The sequence below is a fragment of the Zalophus californianus genome, chromosome 16 (genome assembly GCF_009762305.2).
Source record: "Zalophus californianus isolate mZalCal1 chromosome 16, mZalCal1.pri.v2, whole genome shotgun sequence".
Taxonomy (NCBI): Eukaryota; Metazoa; Chordata; class Mammalia; order Carnivora; family Otariidae; genus Zalophus; species Zalophus californianus.
Window position 1 is genome coordinate 60,742,681 of NC_045610.1, and position 16,703 is coordinate 60,759,383.

General features: G+C 43.3%; 1 protein-coding gene across 3 annotated transcripts in view; it reads left to right on the forward strand.

Moving 5' to 3' along the window:
• The window catches only part of RPTOR (regulatory associated protein of MTOR complex 1), a 340,143-nt gene that overhangs the window by 139,366 nt on the left and 184,074 nt on the right, over window positions 1-16,703 (forward strand). The window lies entirely within an intron of this gene.

Genomic DNA, 16,703 nt, shown 5'->3' on the forward strand with positions numbered 1-16,703 from the left:
CCCTTTATTATTTTTATGAATTGCGAGTGTCCTCTCTGGATTTATGGCTTGGATTGTTGGTTTGTTTCTGCTCTCTTAATGGTGTCCTCTCATGGACAGCAGTTCTTTATTTTCATGTGGTCATCTTGGTCAGCCTTCCTTTATGGTGTGGACATTCGGTATCTTCTTTAAGAAGTCTTACCTCCTGCCAGGGTTGCAAAAGTATTCCACTGTCTGTTCTTCCAAAAGGGTTGTATTTTTATCCTTAAATTTAGGTCTCTAATCTACCTGAAACAGATTTGGTACATACTGTTAGGTAGGGGTTCATACTCTGTTTTTTTGTCCCCCTTCAATGGATACCTACCTATTCCATTACTATTTAATGCCAACTTCAAACAAAATCGGATTTCCACAGTGTGTGGCATGTTTCTGAGTACTCTGTCCCATGGGTCTGCCTCGGGGCCAGGAAACTATTGTCATGAGTGTAGGTTTCCAGTGATTCTTGGTATTCAGGGAAGCAGAACCCCCCTTTTGTTCTTCTTCAGTTCTTCTTGGCTGTTCTTGGCCCTTAGGTCTTCCTTTAAGCTAGTGAGTCAACTTGTCAATCAGTTGATTAATGGTGGGGGAGACTCAGCATCTTTACAATGATGAGTCTACCAAACTATACTCTCTTTAAGTATCAGTAATATTTCATAATTTCACAGAAGTTTGTATCATTTGTTAGATATATTCCTGGGTGCTTTATATTTTTGGTGTTGCTATAAACGTTTACTATAAAATTATATTTTGTAAGTTTTTACCAAGGTGTATGGAAAGGCGGCTGATTTTTGTACATTTATTTTATGTTTACCAATTTTGCTGTTCTCTTATTGTTCCTCATAATTTATCTGTACACGCTTTTTTTGTCTTAATAGACTCTTTGGTAGGTATGAAATAGCAAATTGTTCAAGAAGTTGAACATCGGTTCTCTTGTCATTTACTGTAGGGCTCATACTCACATTTTCCTGCCTACATCAAAATTGTGTTCCCATAAGCAGTCTTTGTTTGTTGGTTTTGTTTGGATCCAGGATCCAGTCCAGGTTCATGCACTGCACTTGTTCATCATCCTTTTTGGTGTCCGTGAATGTAGATCAGTCTCTGCCTTTTTTTCTTTTTTTTTTAAGTGAAATTATCTTATTATCTTTTTGTAGTGAGTTACACATGAGTCTTTTTTTTAAATTTTTATTTAAAATTTTTTTTTTAACTTTAGAGAGCGAGTGGGCATGTGTGCATGGCAGGTGGGGGGAGGGGCAGAGGGAGCGGAGCCAGACATGGGGCTTGATTGCACGAACCATGAAATCATGACCTGAGCCAAAACCAAGAGCCGGACACGTTAACTGATTGTGCCACACAGGCACCCTTATTTTTTTTAATTTTTATTTAAAGAGTTTATTTATTTTAGAGAGAGCGCGAGTGGAGGGTAGGGACAGAGGGGAAGGGAGAGGAAGAGGGAAAGACTCCCAAGCAGACTTTGGGCTAAGCACGGAGCCTGACACGGGGCTCAATCTCATGACCCTGATGAGATCATGACCTCAGCCGAAATCAAGAGTTGGACGTTTAACTGACTAAGCCACCCAAGCGCTCCTAAGCATCGGTCTTTTAAAAAATTGTTATTACTAACAGACTTTAGGTTTTGGAGCAGTTTTAGTTTTCTAGGAACATTGGGAAGTACCGAGCATTCCCATGCACTCCATCCCTCCCCTGTCCTCCCCGGGGCGTGGGCGTGGACGCTCGCTGAAGTTCATGATCCGTACTGACCCAGTGTCATTAGCTCCATGGGGACCCACTCTTATGCTGCACACTCTGGGTTTTGCCAGATACATGGTGTCATGCGTCCACCATTACTGTGTCATACAGGACGGTTTGCCTCCAACCGCACCCCCCCCAACAGCAGCCGCAGACACTCACCTTCTCTACCGTCCCCCTGTTGCCAGAGTGCCAGTCAGCTGGGGTCGTACAGTCTGTGGTCTTCTCAGATTGGCTTTCTTCAGCTAGGAATACGCATTTAAGGTTCCCTCATGTGTTTTTGTGTCTTGATGGCTCACTTCTTTGTGCCATTGAGTAACATTTCATTGTCTGGATGGACCCCTGTTGAAGGACATCTCGGTTGCTTTCGGGTTTTTTTGGCTACTGTGAATGCAGGTTTTTGGGTAGATGTGAGGTTTTTACTAATTTGGGTACATACCTAGGAGTACATTCCTAGATCAGATGGTATGTTTAGCTTTCTGAGCAACTGCCAAACTGTCCTCCAAAGGGACTGCGTCAGTTCGCCTTCCCAGCAGCAGTGAACGAGAGTTCCCGGTGCCCCCATCCTAGTGCTAAGCATTTGTTGTTGCCCGTGTTTTGGAGTTTAGCTCTTCTAATTAGGTGCACGGTGGTGTCTCGTTGTTTGAATTTGCAATTCCTTAATAATGTATGATGTGGAGTGTCTTTTCATCTGCTTATTAGCCATCTGTATACCTTCTTTGGTGGGGTGTCCATATCTTTGCCCACTTTTTTTTTTCAGTAGGGTGTGCACCCAGCATGAAGTCCAATGTGGGGCCTAAATTCACAACCCCAAGATCAAGACCTGAGCTGAGATCAAGAGTCAGGTGCTCAGCCAATGAGCCACCCTGGTGCCCCTGTTTTTCCCACTTTTAAATAGGGTTGTTTTCTTACTCACTTTTTAGAATTTTTTTTATATTTTGGATGCAAGTCCTTTATCAGATGTGTATTCTATAAATGCTTCCTCCCAGCCTGTGACTTGTGTTTTCATTCACTCAACAGTGCGCATCGACTTTTTGATGAATCCAGACCAATTATTCTCTAGAATGTCCCACATTCTAAATTAATTTGATTTGTCATAAGTTTATATCAGACTGGACTGAAAGCAAGACCAAACTTCATGCCATCTACAGGGATGCACTGTAAATACAAAGAAAAAGGGACACGAAAAATGGATCATGCAAATACTAGTTATAGGAGAGCTAGGGTGACCCTGTTACTAATCAGAAAATGGATTTGAGACACGAGTGTTACCAGAGGTGAAGACGGACGTTTCACGATGACACATGGTCAGGTAAACCGCCCTGGACGTGTATATGCCTGATGGGAGAGTTCAGACTACACAGAGCAAGAGTGCTAGAACCAGAGAGAAAGCAGCAAATCCACAGTCCTAGTTGGAGCTTTGAAGAACCATCTATCAGTAATTAGTAAGTTAAAACTCAACTTAAAATTACAGATAAAATTGATAATTAAAAACTTTCTCACAAAGAAAACTCCAGACATGGTATGTTTTTTTTTAGTTAAAAAGAACTCAGTTTCTACTCTAAAAGATTGGAGCAATACTATCAGCCGCTCTGCACAGTGAACATAAACCTCTGTCCAGTCACTGCAGAACGTGCACACTCTCAGGCACAGGTGGCAAATCCCCGAGATGGGCCACGTGCGGGTCACTTATATGTCTCCCTAGGGTCTGGAGGATCAGCATCATACAGAGTATATTCTCTGACCACAGAATTTGGAATTGTAGGATATCTGGAAAATCTTCAAATACTTGGAAATTGAATAACACATAGGTCAAGAAAGATATCACAAAGGGAAGTAAAGATTATTCAGACTGAAGAATGAGAATAGCACTTGCCAAAATTTGCAGGCTGCAGTTAATGCAGTGCTTGCTTGGAGATGTGTACCCTGAAATCTTTATATAGAAAGGCAGAAAGGTTTGAAATTATAATCTCAGTTTCTACCTTAAGAAACTAGAGAACGATGGGCCCACTAAGCTCAAAGCAAGGAGAACGAGAGAAGTAACAAAGAGCGCAAATCAGTAAAATGGAGGACAGGCAGTAGAGAGCTGACCGCTAACACTTTTTTTCTAAACTGACAAGTCTCTAGCTGGATAGATCAAGAGGCAAAGAGAAGACAGGATCCACATTTGGAAAGGAAAGAGCGGACATCACATATCCTGTGGACATAGAAAAGATGAGGACAGATTAATATTTTATACCAATAAATTTAACAAATTAGATGGGAAATGCCTTGAAACATACAGCTTACCCAAAGTGACCCAGAGTGAAATAGAAAACCTGAGTAGCCCTGTGTCAATCAGAGACTTTGAATTCATAGTTAAAAGTCTTACAGCTTGACTCATGGATGAGTGGATATTTTTCTTTAAAAATTATTTTACCAGCAAACTGTTTCCTGATCAGTATATGTAAACTGTTAAATCATAAAGGGAAAAAAGGCATTTGGGAAGTGTTCTTTGTAAAGCATGAGGCGTGCAGGTGGCGGGAACTGAGGATCGAGTGTCCCAAGTCTGTACAGCACCCTCGTCCGCCCACACCAGGGACTCTCAAGGTCTTAGAACGTAAGAGAAATGCAGGTGATTCGACCCCGCCCATGATGACAGAAGCCCGGAGGGGCCCAGAGGTCTGTGTTTAACTGCCCCCCGCCCCCTGCCATGCTGATGCAAGTGGGTTTGAGAACTGCTCTATAAATCCGGTTTTCTAATAGGATAAGACATCTTAGAAATCGGTTATGGTTTTATCTCTTAGCATGAGGGGGATCATATTTTTTTTGAACTTTGAAGCTCTTGTAAAGAAATAGTCTCGGAGAGGCGGAGCAAGATGGCGGAGGAGTAGGAGACCTAGATTTCGTCTGGTCTCAGGAACTCAGCTGAATAGGGATCAAACCATTCTGAACACCTACGAACTCAACAGGAGATCGAAGAGGAGAGTAGCAACAACTCTCTGAACAGAGAAGCGACCACTTACTGGAAGGTAGGACGTGCGGAGAAGTGAATCCGAGGCGATATTCGGGAGGATAGATGGTGGGGGAGGGGGCCTCCGCCGGCCGCTTCTGGCAAGTGCTAGAGCCGCGGAGCACAAAATCGGACCTTTTAGAAGTCGGCTCTGCTGAGGGACGTCGCTGCAGTGGCTAAGCAGGGGGTGGAATCCTCCCGGGACAGTGTGGTCTCAGGACCCTCGGGGTCACAGAAAGACCGGGGGAGCCTGAGTGCGGCGGAGCTCCCAGGTATCAGAGCGGGGAAGCCGGCTGCAGAGATGGAGCCGAGGTGCGGGCTCTCAGCTCGGGGTGGCCATAAACTGTGATCCGCGGCCCAGTTGGGCCGCTGCTCCTCCAGCAGGGACCCAACAAGCAGCAGAGCCGGGGAGACTCCCCTTCCTCCCCCCCGGGAGGAGTGGTGCGGGAGCGCACCGCAGGGATCTGCTGGGTTTGGAGACTCCACACGGGGTGGGGTGCCAGAGATAGAAACGCTCGATCACAGGCCGGGTGAGCACGGAGTGCGGCCGGAGACCAGGGAGACGGGAGTGACTGCTTTTCTCTGGGGGAGCACTGAGGAGCGGGGCCCCGAGTTCTCAGCTCCTCTGGGTGGAGAGTGGGAGGCCACCATTTTTGCCCTGGTCCTCCAAAGCTGTACCGAGAGCTTGCAGGGAACAAAAGCTCCTGAGAGCAAACCGGAGCAGCTTCCTTAGCCCGGACCGACAAGGGCGGGGCAATCCCGCCTCCGGCAAAGACATTTTGGAACCACAGCAACAGGTCCCGCCCCCAGAAGATCAGCAGGAACAGCCAGCAAGCCAAGACCAAGTTTACCGATCAAGGAGAACGGGAGAACTCCAGCGCTAGGGGAATACTGCACATAGAATTCATGGCTTTTTTTTACCATGATTCATTAGTTCATCAAAGTTAATTTTTCTTAACTGTTTTTTTTATTTTTCTTTTTCCCTTTTTCAACCAACATCTTATCAATCCCTTTTTTTAAAAAAAAAACATTTTTTATTTTTCATTTTTAGAGTCATATTTTATCCCTTCATAGTAGTTACCCTTATTTTTGGCATATATATATATAAGTTGTTCTCTCTTTAAAATTTTGAGATACAGTTTCTTCTAACAGATCAAAATATACCCTAAATCACTAGTGTATGGCTTTGTTCTAGTCTCCTGCCTGATCACATTCTCTCCCTTTTTCCTTTTTTTTTTTCTTAAGTCTTCTTTCTTTTTTCAAACAACTTCTTATCTTATCAAGTCCTTTTATAAAATCTTTTATAATTTTCATATTTACAGTCATCTTCCATCCCTTCATTGTATCAACCCTTATTTTGTACATATATGTCTTTCTTCCTTTAAAATTTTAGGAGGCACTTTTTTCTAACAGACCAAAATACACCCAAAATCTAGTGTGTGGCACTGATCTATGCACTAGCCTGATCATATTTGATCATATTCTGCTTTTTTTGTATTGTTCTGTTTTTGTTTTTATCTTTTTTTATTTTTTTTCTCTTTCTTTTTTCTTTCTTTCCCTTTCTTTTCCCCTGGTTTCAGGTCTTTTCTGATTTGTATACAGTGTATTTGCTGGGGACGTTGTAAACCTGTTAGCATTTTGTTCTCTCATTCATCTATTCTCCTCTGGACAAAATGACAAGACGAAAAAAATCACCTCAGCAAAAAGAACAAGAGGTAGTACCGTCAGCCAGGGACCTACTCAATACGGACATTAGTATGATGTCGGACCTAGAGTTCAGAATCATGACTTTAAAGATACTAGCTGGGCTTGAAAAAAGCATGGAAGTTATTAGAGAACCCCTTTCTGGAGAAATAAAAGAAGTAAAATCTAACCAAGTCGAAATCAAAAAGGCTATTGATGAGGTGCAATCAAAAATGGGGGCACTAACTGCTAGGATAAATGAGGCAGAAGAGAGAATCAGTGATATAGAAGACCAAATGATGGAAAATAAAGAGGCTGAGAAAAAGAGAGAGAAACAACTATAGGATCACGAGGGCAGAATTCGAGAGATAAGTGATATGATAAGACGAAACAACATTAGAATAATTGGGATCCCAGAAGAAGAAAGAGAGAGAGGGGCAGAAGGTATATTGGAGCAAATAATAGCAGAGAACTTCCCTAATGTGAGGAAGGAAACAGGCATCAAAATCCAGGAGGCACAGAGAACCCCTCTCAAAATCAATAATAATAATAGGTCAACACCCCGACATCTAATAGTAAAACTTATTAGTCTCAGAGACAAAGAGAAAATCCTGAAAGTAGCTCGGGAGAAGAGATATGTAACCTACAATGGTGGAAACATTAGATTGGCAACAGACCTATCCACAGAGACCTGGCGGGCCAGAAAGGACTGGCAAGATATCTTCAGAGCACTAAACGAGAAAAATATGCAGCCAAGAATACTATATCCAGCTAGGCTGTCATTGAAAATAGAAGGAGAGATAAAAAGCTTCCAGAACAAACAAAAACTAAAGGAATTTGCAAACACGAAACCAGCCCTCCAAGAAATATTGAAAGGGGTCCTCTAAGCAAAGAGAGAGCCTAAAAGCAGCAAAGATCAGAAAGGAACACAGACAACATACAGTAACAGTCACCTTACAGGCAATACAATGGCACTAAATTCATACCTTTCAATAGTTACCCTGAATGTAAATGGGCTAAATGCCCCAATCAAAAGACACAGGCTATCAGATTGGATTAAAAAACAAGACCCATCAATATGCTGTCTGCAAGAGACTCATTTTAGACCCAAAGACACCCCCAGATTGAAAGTGAGGGGGTGGAAAACCATTTACCATGCTAATGGACACCAAAAGAAAGCTGGGGTGGCAATCCTTATATCAGACAAACTAGATTTTAAAACAAAGACTGTAATAAGAGATGAGGAAGGACACTATATCCTACTTAAAGGGTCTATCCAACGAGAAGATCTAACAATTGTAAATATCTATGCCCCGAACATGGGAGCAGCCAATTATAAAAGGCAATTAATAACAAAAGCAAAGAAACACATTGACAACAATACAATAATAGTGGGGGACTTTAACACCCCCCTGACTGAAATGGACAGATCATCTAAGCAAAAGATCAACAAGGAAATAAAGACTTTAAATGACACACTGGACCAAATGGACTTCACAGACATATTCAGAACATTCCATCCCAAAGCAACAGAATACACATTCTTCTCTAGTGCCCATGGAACAGTCTTCAGAATTGATCACATCCTAGGTCACAAATCAGGTCTCAACCGGTACCAAAAGACTGGGATCATTCCCTGCATATTTTCAGACCACAATGCTTTGAAACTAGAACTCAATCACAAGAGGAAAGTCGGAAAGAACTCAAATACATGGAGGCTAAAGAGCATCCTACTAAAGAGTGAATGGGTCAACCAGGAAATTAAAGAAGAATTAAAAAAATTCATGGAAACCAATGAAAATGAAAACACAACTGTTCAAAATCTTTGGGATACAGCAAAGGCAGTCCTGAGAGGAAAGTATATAGCAATACAAGCCTTTCTCAAGAAACAAGGAAGGTCTCAAATACACAACCTAACTCTACACCTAAAGGAGCTGGAGAAAGAACAGCAAATAAAGCCTAAACCCAGCAGGAGAAGAGAAATCATAAAGATCAGAGCAGAAATCAATGAACTAGAAACCAAAAGAACAGTAGAACAGATCAACGAAACTAGGAGCTGGTTCTTTGAAAGAATTAACAAGATTGATAAACCCCTGGCCAGACTGATCAAAAAGAAAAGAGAAATGACCCAAATCAATAAAATCATGAATGAAAGAGGAGAGATCACAACCAACACCAAAGAAATACAAACAATTATAAGAACATATTATGAGCAACTCTATGCCAGCAAATTAGATAACCTAGAAGAAATGGGTGCATTCCTAGAGATGTATCACCTACCACAACTGAACCAGGAAGAAATAGAAAACCTGAACAGACCTATAACCACTAAGGAAATTGAAGCAGTCATCAAAAATCTCCCAAAAAACAAAAGCCCAGGGCCAGATGGCTTCCCAGGGGAATTCTATCAGACATTTAAAGAAGAATTAATACCTATTCTCCTGAAACTGTTCCAAAAAATAGAAATGGAAGGAAAACTTCCAAACTCATTTTATGAGGCCACCATTACCTTGATCCCCAAACCAGACAAAGACCCCATCAAAAAGGAGAATTACAAACCAATATCCTTGATGAACATGGATGCAAAAATTCTCACCAAAATACTAGCCAATAGGATCCAACAGTACATTAAAAGGATTATTCACCACGACCAAGTGGGATTTATCTCTGGGCTGCAAGGCTGGTTCAACATCCGCAAATCAGTCAACGTGATACAATACATTAACAAAAGAAAGAACAAGAATCATATGATCCTCTCAATAGATGCAGAAGCATTTGACAAAGTACAGCATCCTTTCTTGATCAAAACTCTTCAGAGTATAGGGATAGAGGGTACATACCTCAATATCATAAAAGCCATCTATGAAAAACCTACAGCCAATATCATTCTCAATGGGGAAAGGCTGAGAGCTTTTCCCCTAAGGTCAGGAACGTGGCAGGGATGTCCACTCTCACCACTGCTATTCAACATAGTATTAGAAGTCCTAGCCACAGCAATCAGACAACAAAAAGAAATCAAAGGCATCCAAATCGGCAAAGAGGAAGTCAAACTCTCCCTCTTTGCAGATGATATGATACTGTATGTGGAAAACCCAAAAGACTCCACCCCAAAACTGCTAGAACTCATACAGGAATTCAGTCAAGTAGCAGGATATAAAATCAATGCACAGAAATCAGTGGCATTCCTATACACCAACAACAAGACAGAAGAGAGACAAATCAAGGAGTCGATCCCATTTACAATTGCACCCAAAACCATAAGATACCTAGGAATAAATTTAACCAAAGAGGCAAAGGATCTGTACTCAGAAAACTATAAAATACTCATGAAAGAAATTGAAGAAGACACAAAGAAATGGAAAAATGTTCCATGCTCATGGATTGGGAGAACCAACATTGTGAAGATGTCAATGCTACCTAGAGCAATCTACACATTCAATGCAATCCCCATCAAAATACCATCCACTTTTTTCAAAGAAATGGAACAAATAATCCTAAAAAAACTATAAAATACTCATGAAAGAAATTGAAGAAGACACAAAGAAATGGAAAAATGTTCCATGCTCATGGATTGGGAGAACCAACATTGTGAAGATGTCAATGCTACCTAGAGCAATCTACACATTCAATGCAATCCCCATCAAAATACCATCCACTTTTTTCAAAGAAATGGAACAAATCATCCTAAAATTTGTATGGAACCAGAAGAGACCCCGAATACCCAGAGGAATATTGAAAAATAAAAGCAAAGCTGGCGGCATCACAATTCCGGACTTCCAGCTCTATTACAAAGCTGTCATCATCAAGACAGTATGGTACTGGCACAAACACAGACACATAGATCAATGGAACAGAATCGAGAGCCCAGAAATGGACCCTCAACTCTATGGTCAACTTATCTTTGACAAAGCAGGAAAGAATGTCCAATGAAAAAAAGACAGTCTCTTCAACAAATGGTGTTGGGAAAATTGGACAGCCACATGCAGAAGAATGAAACTGGACCATTTCCTTACACCACACACAAAAATAGACTCCAAATGGTTGAAAGACCTAAATGTGAGACAGGAGTCCATCAAAATCCTAAAGGAGAACACAGGGAGCAACCTCTTCGACCTCAGCCGCAGCAACTTCTTCCTAGAAACATCGCCAAAGGCACAGGAAGCCAGGGCAAAAATGAACTATTGGGATTTCATCAAGATAAAAAGCTTCTGCACAGCAAAAGAAACAGTCCACAAAACCAAAAGACAACCGATAGAATGGGAGAAAATATTTGCAAATGACATATCAGATAAAGGGCTAGTATCCAAAATCTATAAAGAACTTATCAAACTCAACACCCAAAGAACAAATAATCCAATCAAGAAATGGGCAGAAGACATGAACAGACATTTTTCCAAAGAAGACATCCAGATGGCCAAGAGGCACATGAAAAAGTGCTCAACATCGCTCGGCATCAGGGAAATCCAAATCAAAACCTCAATGAGATACCACCTCACACCCGTCAGAATGGCTAAAATTAATAAGTCAGGGAACGACAGATGTTGGCGGGGATGTGGAGAAAGGGGAACCCTCCTACACTTTTGGTGGGAATGCAAGCTGGTGCAACCACTCTGGAAAACAGTGTGGAGGTTCCTCAAACAGTTGAAATTAGAGCTACCGTTCGATCCAGCAATTGCACTACTGGGTATTTACCCCAAAGATACAAATGTAGGGATCCGAAGGGGTACGTGCACCCCAATGTTTATAGCAGCAATGTCCACAATAGCCAAACTGTGGAAAGAGCCAAGATGTCCATCGACAGATGAATGGATAAAGAAGAAGTGGTATATATACACAATGGAATATTATGCAGCCATCAAAAGGAATGAGATCTTGCCATTTGCAACGACGTGGATGGAACTGGAGGGTGTTATGCTTAGTGAAATAAGTCAATCAGAGAAAGACATGTATCATATGACCTCACTGATATGAGGAATTCTTAATCTCAGGAAACAAACTGAGTGTTACTGGAGTGGTTGGGGGTGGGACGGATGGGGTGGCTGGGTGATAGACATTGGGGAGGGTATGTGCTATGGTGAGCGCTGTGAATTGTGCAAGACTGTTGAATCACAGATCTGTACTTCTGAAACAAATAACGCAACATATTTTAAGAAAAAAGAAAAAGAAGATAGCAGGAGAGGAAGAATGAAGGGGAGTAAGTCAGAGGGGGAGACGAACCATGAGAGACGATGGACCCTGAAAAACAAACTGAGGGTTCTAGAGGGGAGGGGGGTAGGGGGATGGGTTAGCCTGGTGATGGGTATTAAAGAGGGCACATTCTGCATGGAGCACTGGGTGTTATGAACAAACAATGAATCATGGAACACTACATCAAAAACTAATGATGTAATATATGGTGATTAACATAACAATAAAAAATAAAAAAAATAGTCTCAAGTTTTCAGCACTTCTCCTGAAGAAATAGGATCTTTTTTTTTTTTTTTTTTAAGATTTTTTATTTATTTGACAGAGAGAGACACAGCGAGAGAGGGAACACAAGCAGGGGGAGTAGGAGAGGGAGAAGCAGGTCTCCCACAGAGCAGGGAGCCCGATGTGGGGCTCGATCCCAGGACCCCGGATCACGACCCAAGTCGAAGGCAGACGTGTGACAACTGAGCCACCCAGGCGCCCCAAGAAATAGGATCTTTACTGATGGTCTTCCTTCAACTCTTGCAGACAAACACCAAGTCCTAGAAATCCTCAGAAAAGAAAAGTCAAGTTTACAATAAAATTAACAGCTTTTTGTTAGGCCCTGCTGCACTCTCAATATGGATAGAGTAACAATTATAACAAATGATAAATAGGATCTGGCACAAATGTTGTTCTTTAAAATTACAAGTGTATGTTTTTTAAAACTGCATTTAAAAACCTCTGTGATCCCTCTTTCAACAAGATCAATAATGAACTGTGTACTAAAGCAGAATGAGAACAAGAATGTCACTATTGGATAGAGAATGCAGTTTTCAAAACCAGTAAATTCTATTATTTAAATACTATTTATTTAGAATTACTGATGGAGTAAATGGTTATTTAACTATAATAAAGGAAAAACAGAGGAAGGGTCCACAAAGCCAGTGAGCCTTCAGCCTTGTGGATTTTGAGGGACCGAGAGTTTGCCTGGGGCTCCCCCTCCAGAGTCGTGGACGGCTGCACTTGGTCCAGGAGCCTGGCTCTTCCACACCTGACATATCTGGGCCATCACCTCCCACTAGTGGGTGATGTGTTCGCAGAACACCCTTTGGAAAGAAGATGCATCTTCTGCTGCCCCCTCTCCTCAGAGAACGGCTGCAGGCAAAGCCCTTTGCAGGGCAAGGGACTCAGGGGACGCGTGAGGTCAGAAGGAAGCTCACTGCCCTGGGCGGCTCTCTGGGAAAGCCCTCAGGAGGGGGCTGCGTGACTGTGGCTGAGACTTCCGACTCACGCTTGGATGTTTTTGGGCGAAGATGCCCTCAGAATCTTCTCAGAAATGGGGAGGTGCTTCTTGTGAGGTGCACTGCTTCCCCTGGGAGCCCAGGGCCGCTCTCCCCCCCTCTTGTCCTGGCCCCGTGCTTGACTCAGCCCCGGAGGACAGTCTGACAAAGCAAGGGACCTTTCTTTTTCACGTTTAATATAACCTGACAGATGAAGTGGATTGTAATGAATAAATTATCTAAAACCCATTTCCGTTTCTTTGTTTGAAATGAAAACATGGCCTTCAGTATGTTTTTCAAGAGAAAGGAGAGATGCTTTGGTGAGGAATTCTCTGAATGTGTAGCTTTGGTGGGGGAGAAGCCAGACGTCTGCCTGGAGGGCCCTGGGGTGTGCGGCGGCCCCTTTCATGGAGGGGCCTGCACTCGTCCGGCCTGTACGGCCGGTTCCACTGAGGTGACGCGGGACGGGAGAAACAGCTGTGCTTTGGACGCTGGTTCTGTTCTCTGCTCCTGCCTTTGCAGGCCCAGCCTGAAGCCTGACAAACTGCCCAGTGTCTTTCTGAGAAGGGAAATGAGATCTACGTGCTCATGTTCTAATAAGAATTCATTCTCAAAGGTCATTTTCCTCAGTGCGGTTTAATAGAGTTGATTTTGTTTTTCCCAGCGGGTATGGACTTCCCGAGTCTGCAGTCTCACTAACCTGAGCACACACAGCTACGGTTTCAGATCAGATCGCCTCTCCTCAACTCAAAGGCAGAGGTTCTCACCGGGACAGGATCCTGCTCAGGACACATTGGCAATGTTCAGAGACCTTGTTGATCCACAACTGGGCAGGGACGCTGCCAAACATCACGCAGTGCCCGGGGTGGGGCGGGGGGGGAATTAATGATCGGCTCCAAACGCCCCCGGTGCCAGGCTGGGAGGGTGCCGGGGGGTGCTGGGGAGTGGGCGCAGAGAGGGCCTCTCTTCCCCGCTGTGCCCCGGAGACCTCTGTCTGCGTCCCACTCTGCCTGGTGGAGCGCTTGCCGAAGCCTTCCGGCTTACACGGGTCATGTATGATGCCTGTTTGTTCTAAAGTGTTGGAAGCATGTAGAAGTATATCACAGTCAACCTCGGAGATTACCCTTTTTCTCTTTCCTTTTCGTGGTTTGTGTGCATTTTTGTCTTTTTAGAAAGTACAAGTAATTTCTGTTATAAAAGATTCCAAGAGAACAGAAGTATTAAAGGAGATGGATAATACACCTCTTCCCCAAAATGCACACCTCTACCTCCCAGCCCCTAGTAGTTCGAGCCTTCTCCCTTCAGTACTGTTTCTATGACAGACCCTTCCCGAGTTCCCGCTGGGTACAGAGCAGAGCCCAGTTGTGCATGCTTCAAACACAGAGCCTTTTCCTTTTCTTCTCACAAAATGGTATGTTGTCTGTGCGATGTTCTAAGACTTGCACTTTTTAAGTCATAATAAACCTTTGGTATCTTTCCATGTCAACCCATAGCGATGAGCCCAGTCTTTTTAGGGCTGCATGGTGTTCCCTGATGTGGATGTATGGACATTCTTTTGCTTAATGGTCCTTCCCATTGAAAGTGCAAGGATCCAGGATAGGCCGTGATGGTCCGCGAAAGTCGTTGGGGCTTGCTGTGGCCTCCTTGGGACAAGGGGCCCAGGCCCCGTCCACCCGACACTCCCCTTCTGTCCCTCTGCTCTTGTCCTCTGCACAGAGATATCTCAGCATGTCTGCATTCCCACAGGGGAGCTGAGCGGGAGGGTAGCACTGATAATTTGGACACCTCGCTTCTGATCACGTCCCATTGGCCAGAGTTTGGCTGCAAGATCACACTGAGGTGCAGAGGAAGCTGGGAAATATACTCAGTGGGAACCTGCATTGGGGAAAGACAGATTAGACGAGCTGTCTCTTCCATGGTGGCATTTAGATAGCTGTCAGGATTTTACCAGCTAGAATATCTATATCCTTGTACACACATTTCTGCATGCAGATGCAAGTATTTCTGTAGGATGGACACCTAAAGTCAAAGGGATGTACATCTAAAATTTGTATGTATTACCGAATTGCCTTCTAAAAAAGCTTCCCGGGCCATCTGGGGGCTCAGTTGGTTGAGCATTTGTCTGACTCATGATTTCGGCTCATGTCGTGATCTCAGGGTCATGAGATCAAGCCCCAGGTCGGGCTCCATGTTCAGCGCTCAGCAGGGAGTCAGCTTGAGATTCTCTCTCTCCCTCTCTCTCTCCCCCCCCCGCCCCTCCTCCCCACATGCTGTCTTTCTAAAAAATAATAATAACAACAAAAAGCTTCCTTATTTATATACCTACCAATGATAAACTGGTGCCTTGTTGAACACATCCTGGTCTATTCATCTTCATTTCTTTCTACGTTGCTGGATGAAGACAGATACATAAATAGATGGTTCTCATTGTAATCTGTGTTTCCATGATTCATCGAGAGCATGAAACTCTTTTCATAATCCTTCAGCATTCCTGCTTCTTCTGAGAGTTGTGTGTTTGTATCCTTTGCCTGTTTGTTTCTTATCATTGTTGGTCTGAGCACAACTCATACCCATGTACACTCTAAAAATCCTGTCGCATGTGTTGTACCCACTTTGTTCTTGAATTGCTTATCATTGGTGTGTTTTGTCAGAATTATGTAATTTTTGTATTTCTATATTTCTCCTTAAGACTTCTGAGTTTTGTGAATAAGAGGGCTTTCTTGCACCAAAATAAATAAAAATCTTTTATTCTGTTTTTATATTTAGTTTTAAAGTCTATCTTGATTTTTTTTTTTTTTGTATGTAGAATCTCAGCAATACTGAATGGCTAGTAGATTTTACAGTGTCACTTATGGAATTATTGTTCTTCCTTCACTGAGTTAAAATGTCACCTTCATTATAATTATATATGTGGGTCTATTTCTGGATGTTCTTTTCTGTTGATTTGTTTTTCTTGCCCTCCCTAATACCATCCTGTAATTACCGTGGATTTATAGTATATTTAATATCTGGTAGTGCAGGTCCCTACTCATTATTCTTTATTTAAAAATGGATGCGTGGAGTTTTTTTCTTTTTCTTTTTTTTTTTTTTTTTTTTTGCGCTATTCTTGTGTATTTCTCTTCCGCACTAACTTTGGAATCAACTTGTCAAATTGCTGGTATTTGGACTGGGCGAGGGTTGACGCTATAGACTCCTTACGTTAGGCTTGATATATGTGGAAGCCTCCAGTGAGCGAGCTCAGGGACAGCATTTCCAAGTGTTCTCGTTCGTAGCGCAGTGATGACCAGCCGGCCACAGAGGAGGCAGGTCAGCAAGGCGAAGCGGCCCAGCGTCAGCAGAGTGGGGTCCCTCTTGGGGTACAGATGTCCACTCCCTCACGCACACGTACCTGGACGTGGCCTCGTCCCGTCTAGGTGGACTTCGATCTCGGGAAAGGTGGATCTAGGTGGACTTTTGGGAAAGCCTCCGCCGGCCACCTCCGTCACAGACTTCCCTAGGCCCTGCTGGGTACTCTTGTCTTCTGCCCTGTTTTCCTGGCGTGTTCTCACCGCCCTCATGGTAATACCAGAGGCGGTGACTGTGGATCAGCTGCTGGAAACGCAGTCCCCTTCACTGCACACGTGCAGAGCTGAGTGCTGCCAGCTTCGCCAGGGGAAGGGTACGTGAGGGGGTGTTCCGTGCGGAAGGGTCGCTGTAGACTGTTGCCTCTGAGTGAGGATTGTCCTCGTTTCTCTAGTGAGGTGAGAGCATCCTGCTCTGCGATTACCAGTCATCTCTTGAGTGTTTTCGAGTACTGAACAGGACAGTGTGTCTAG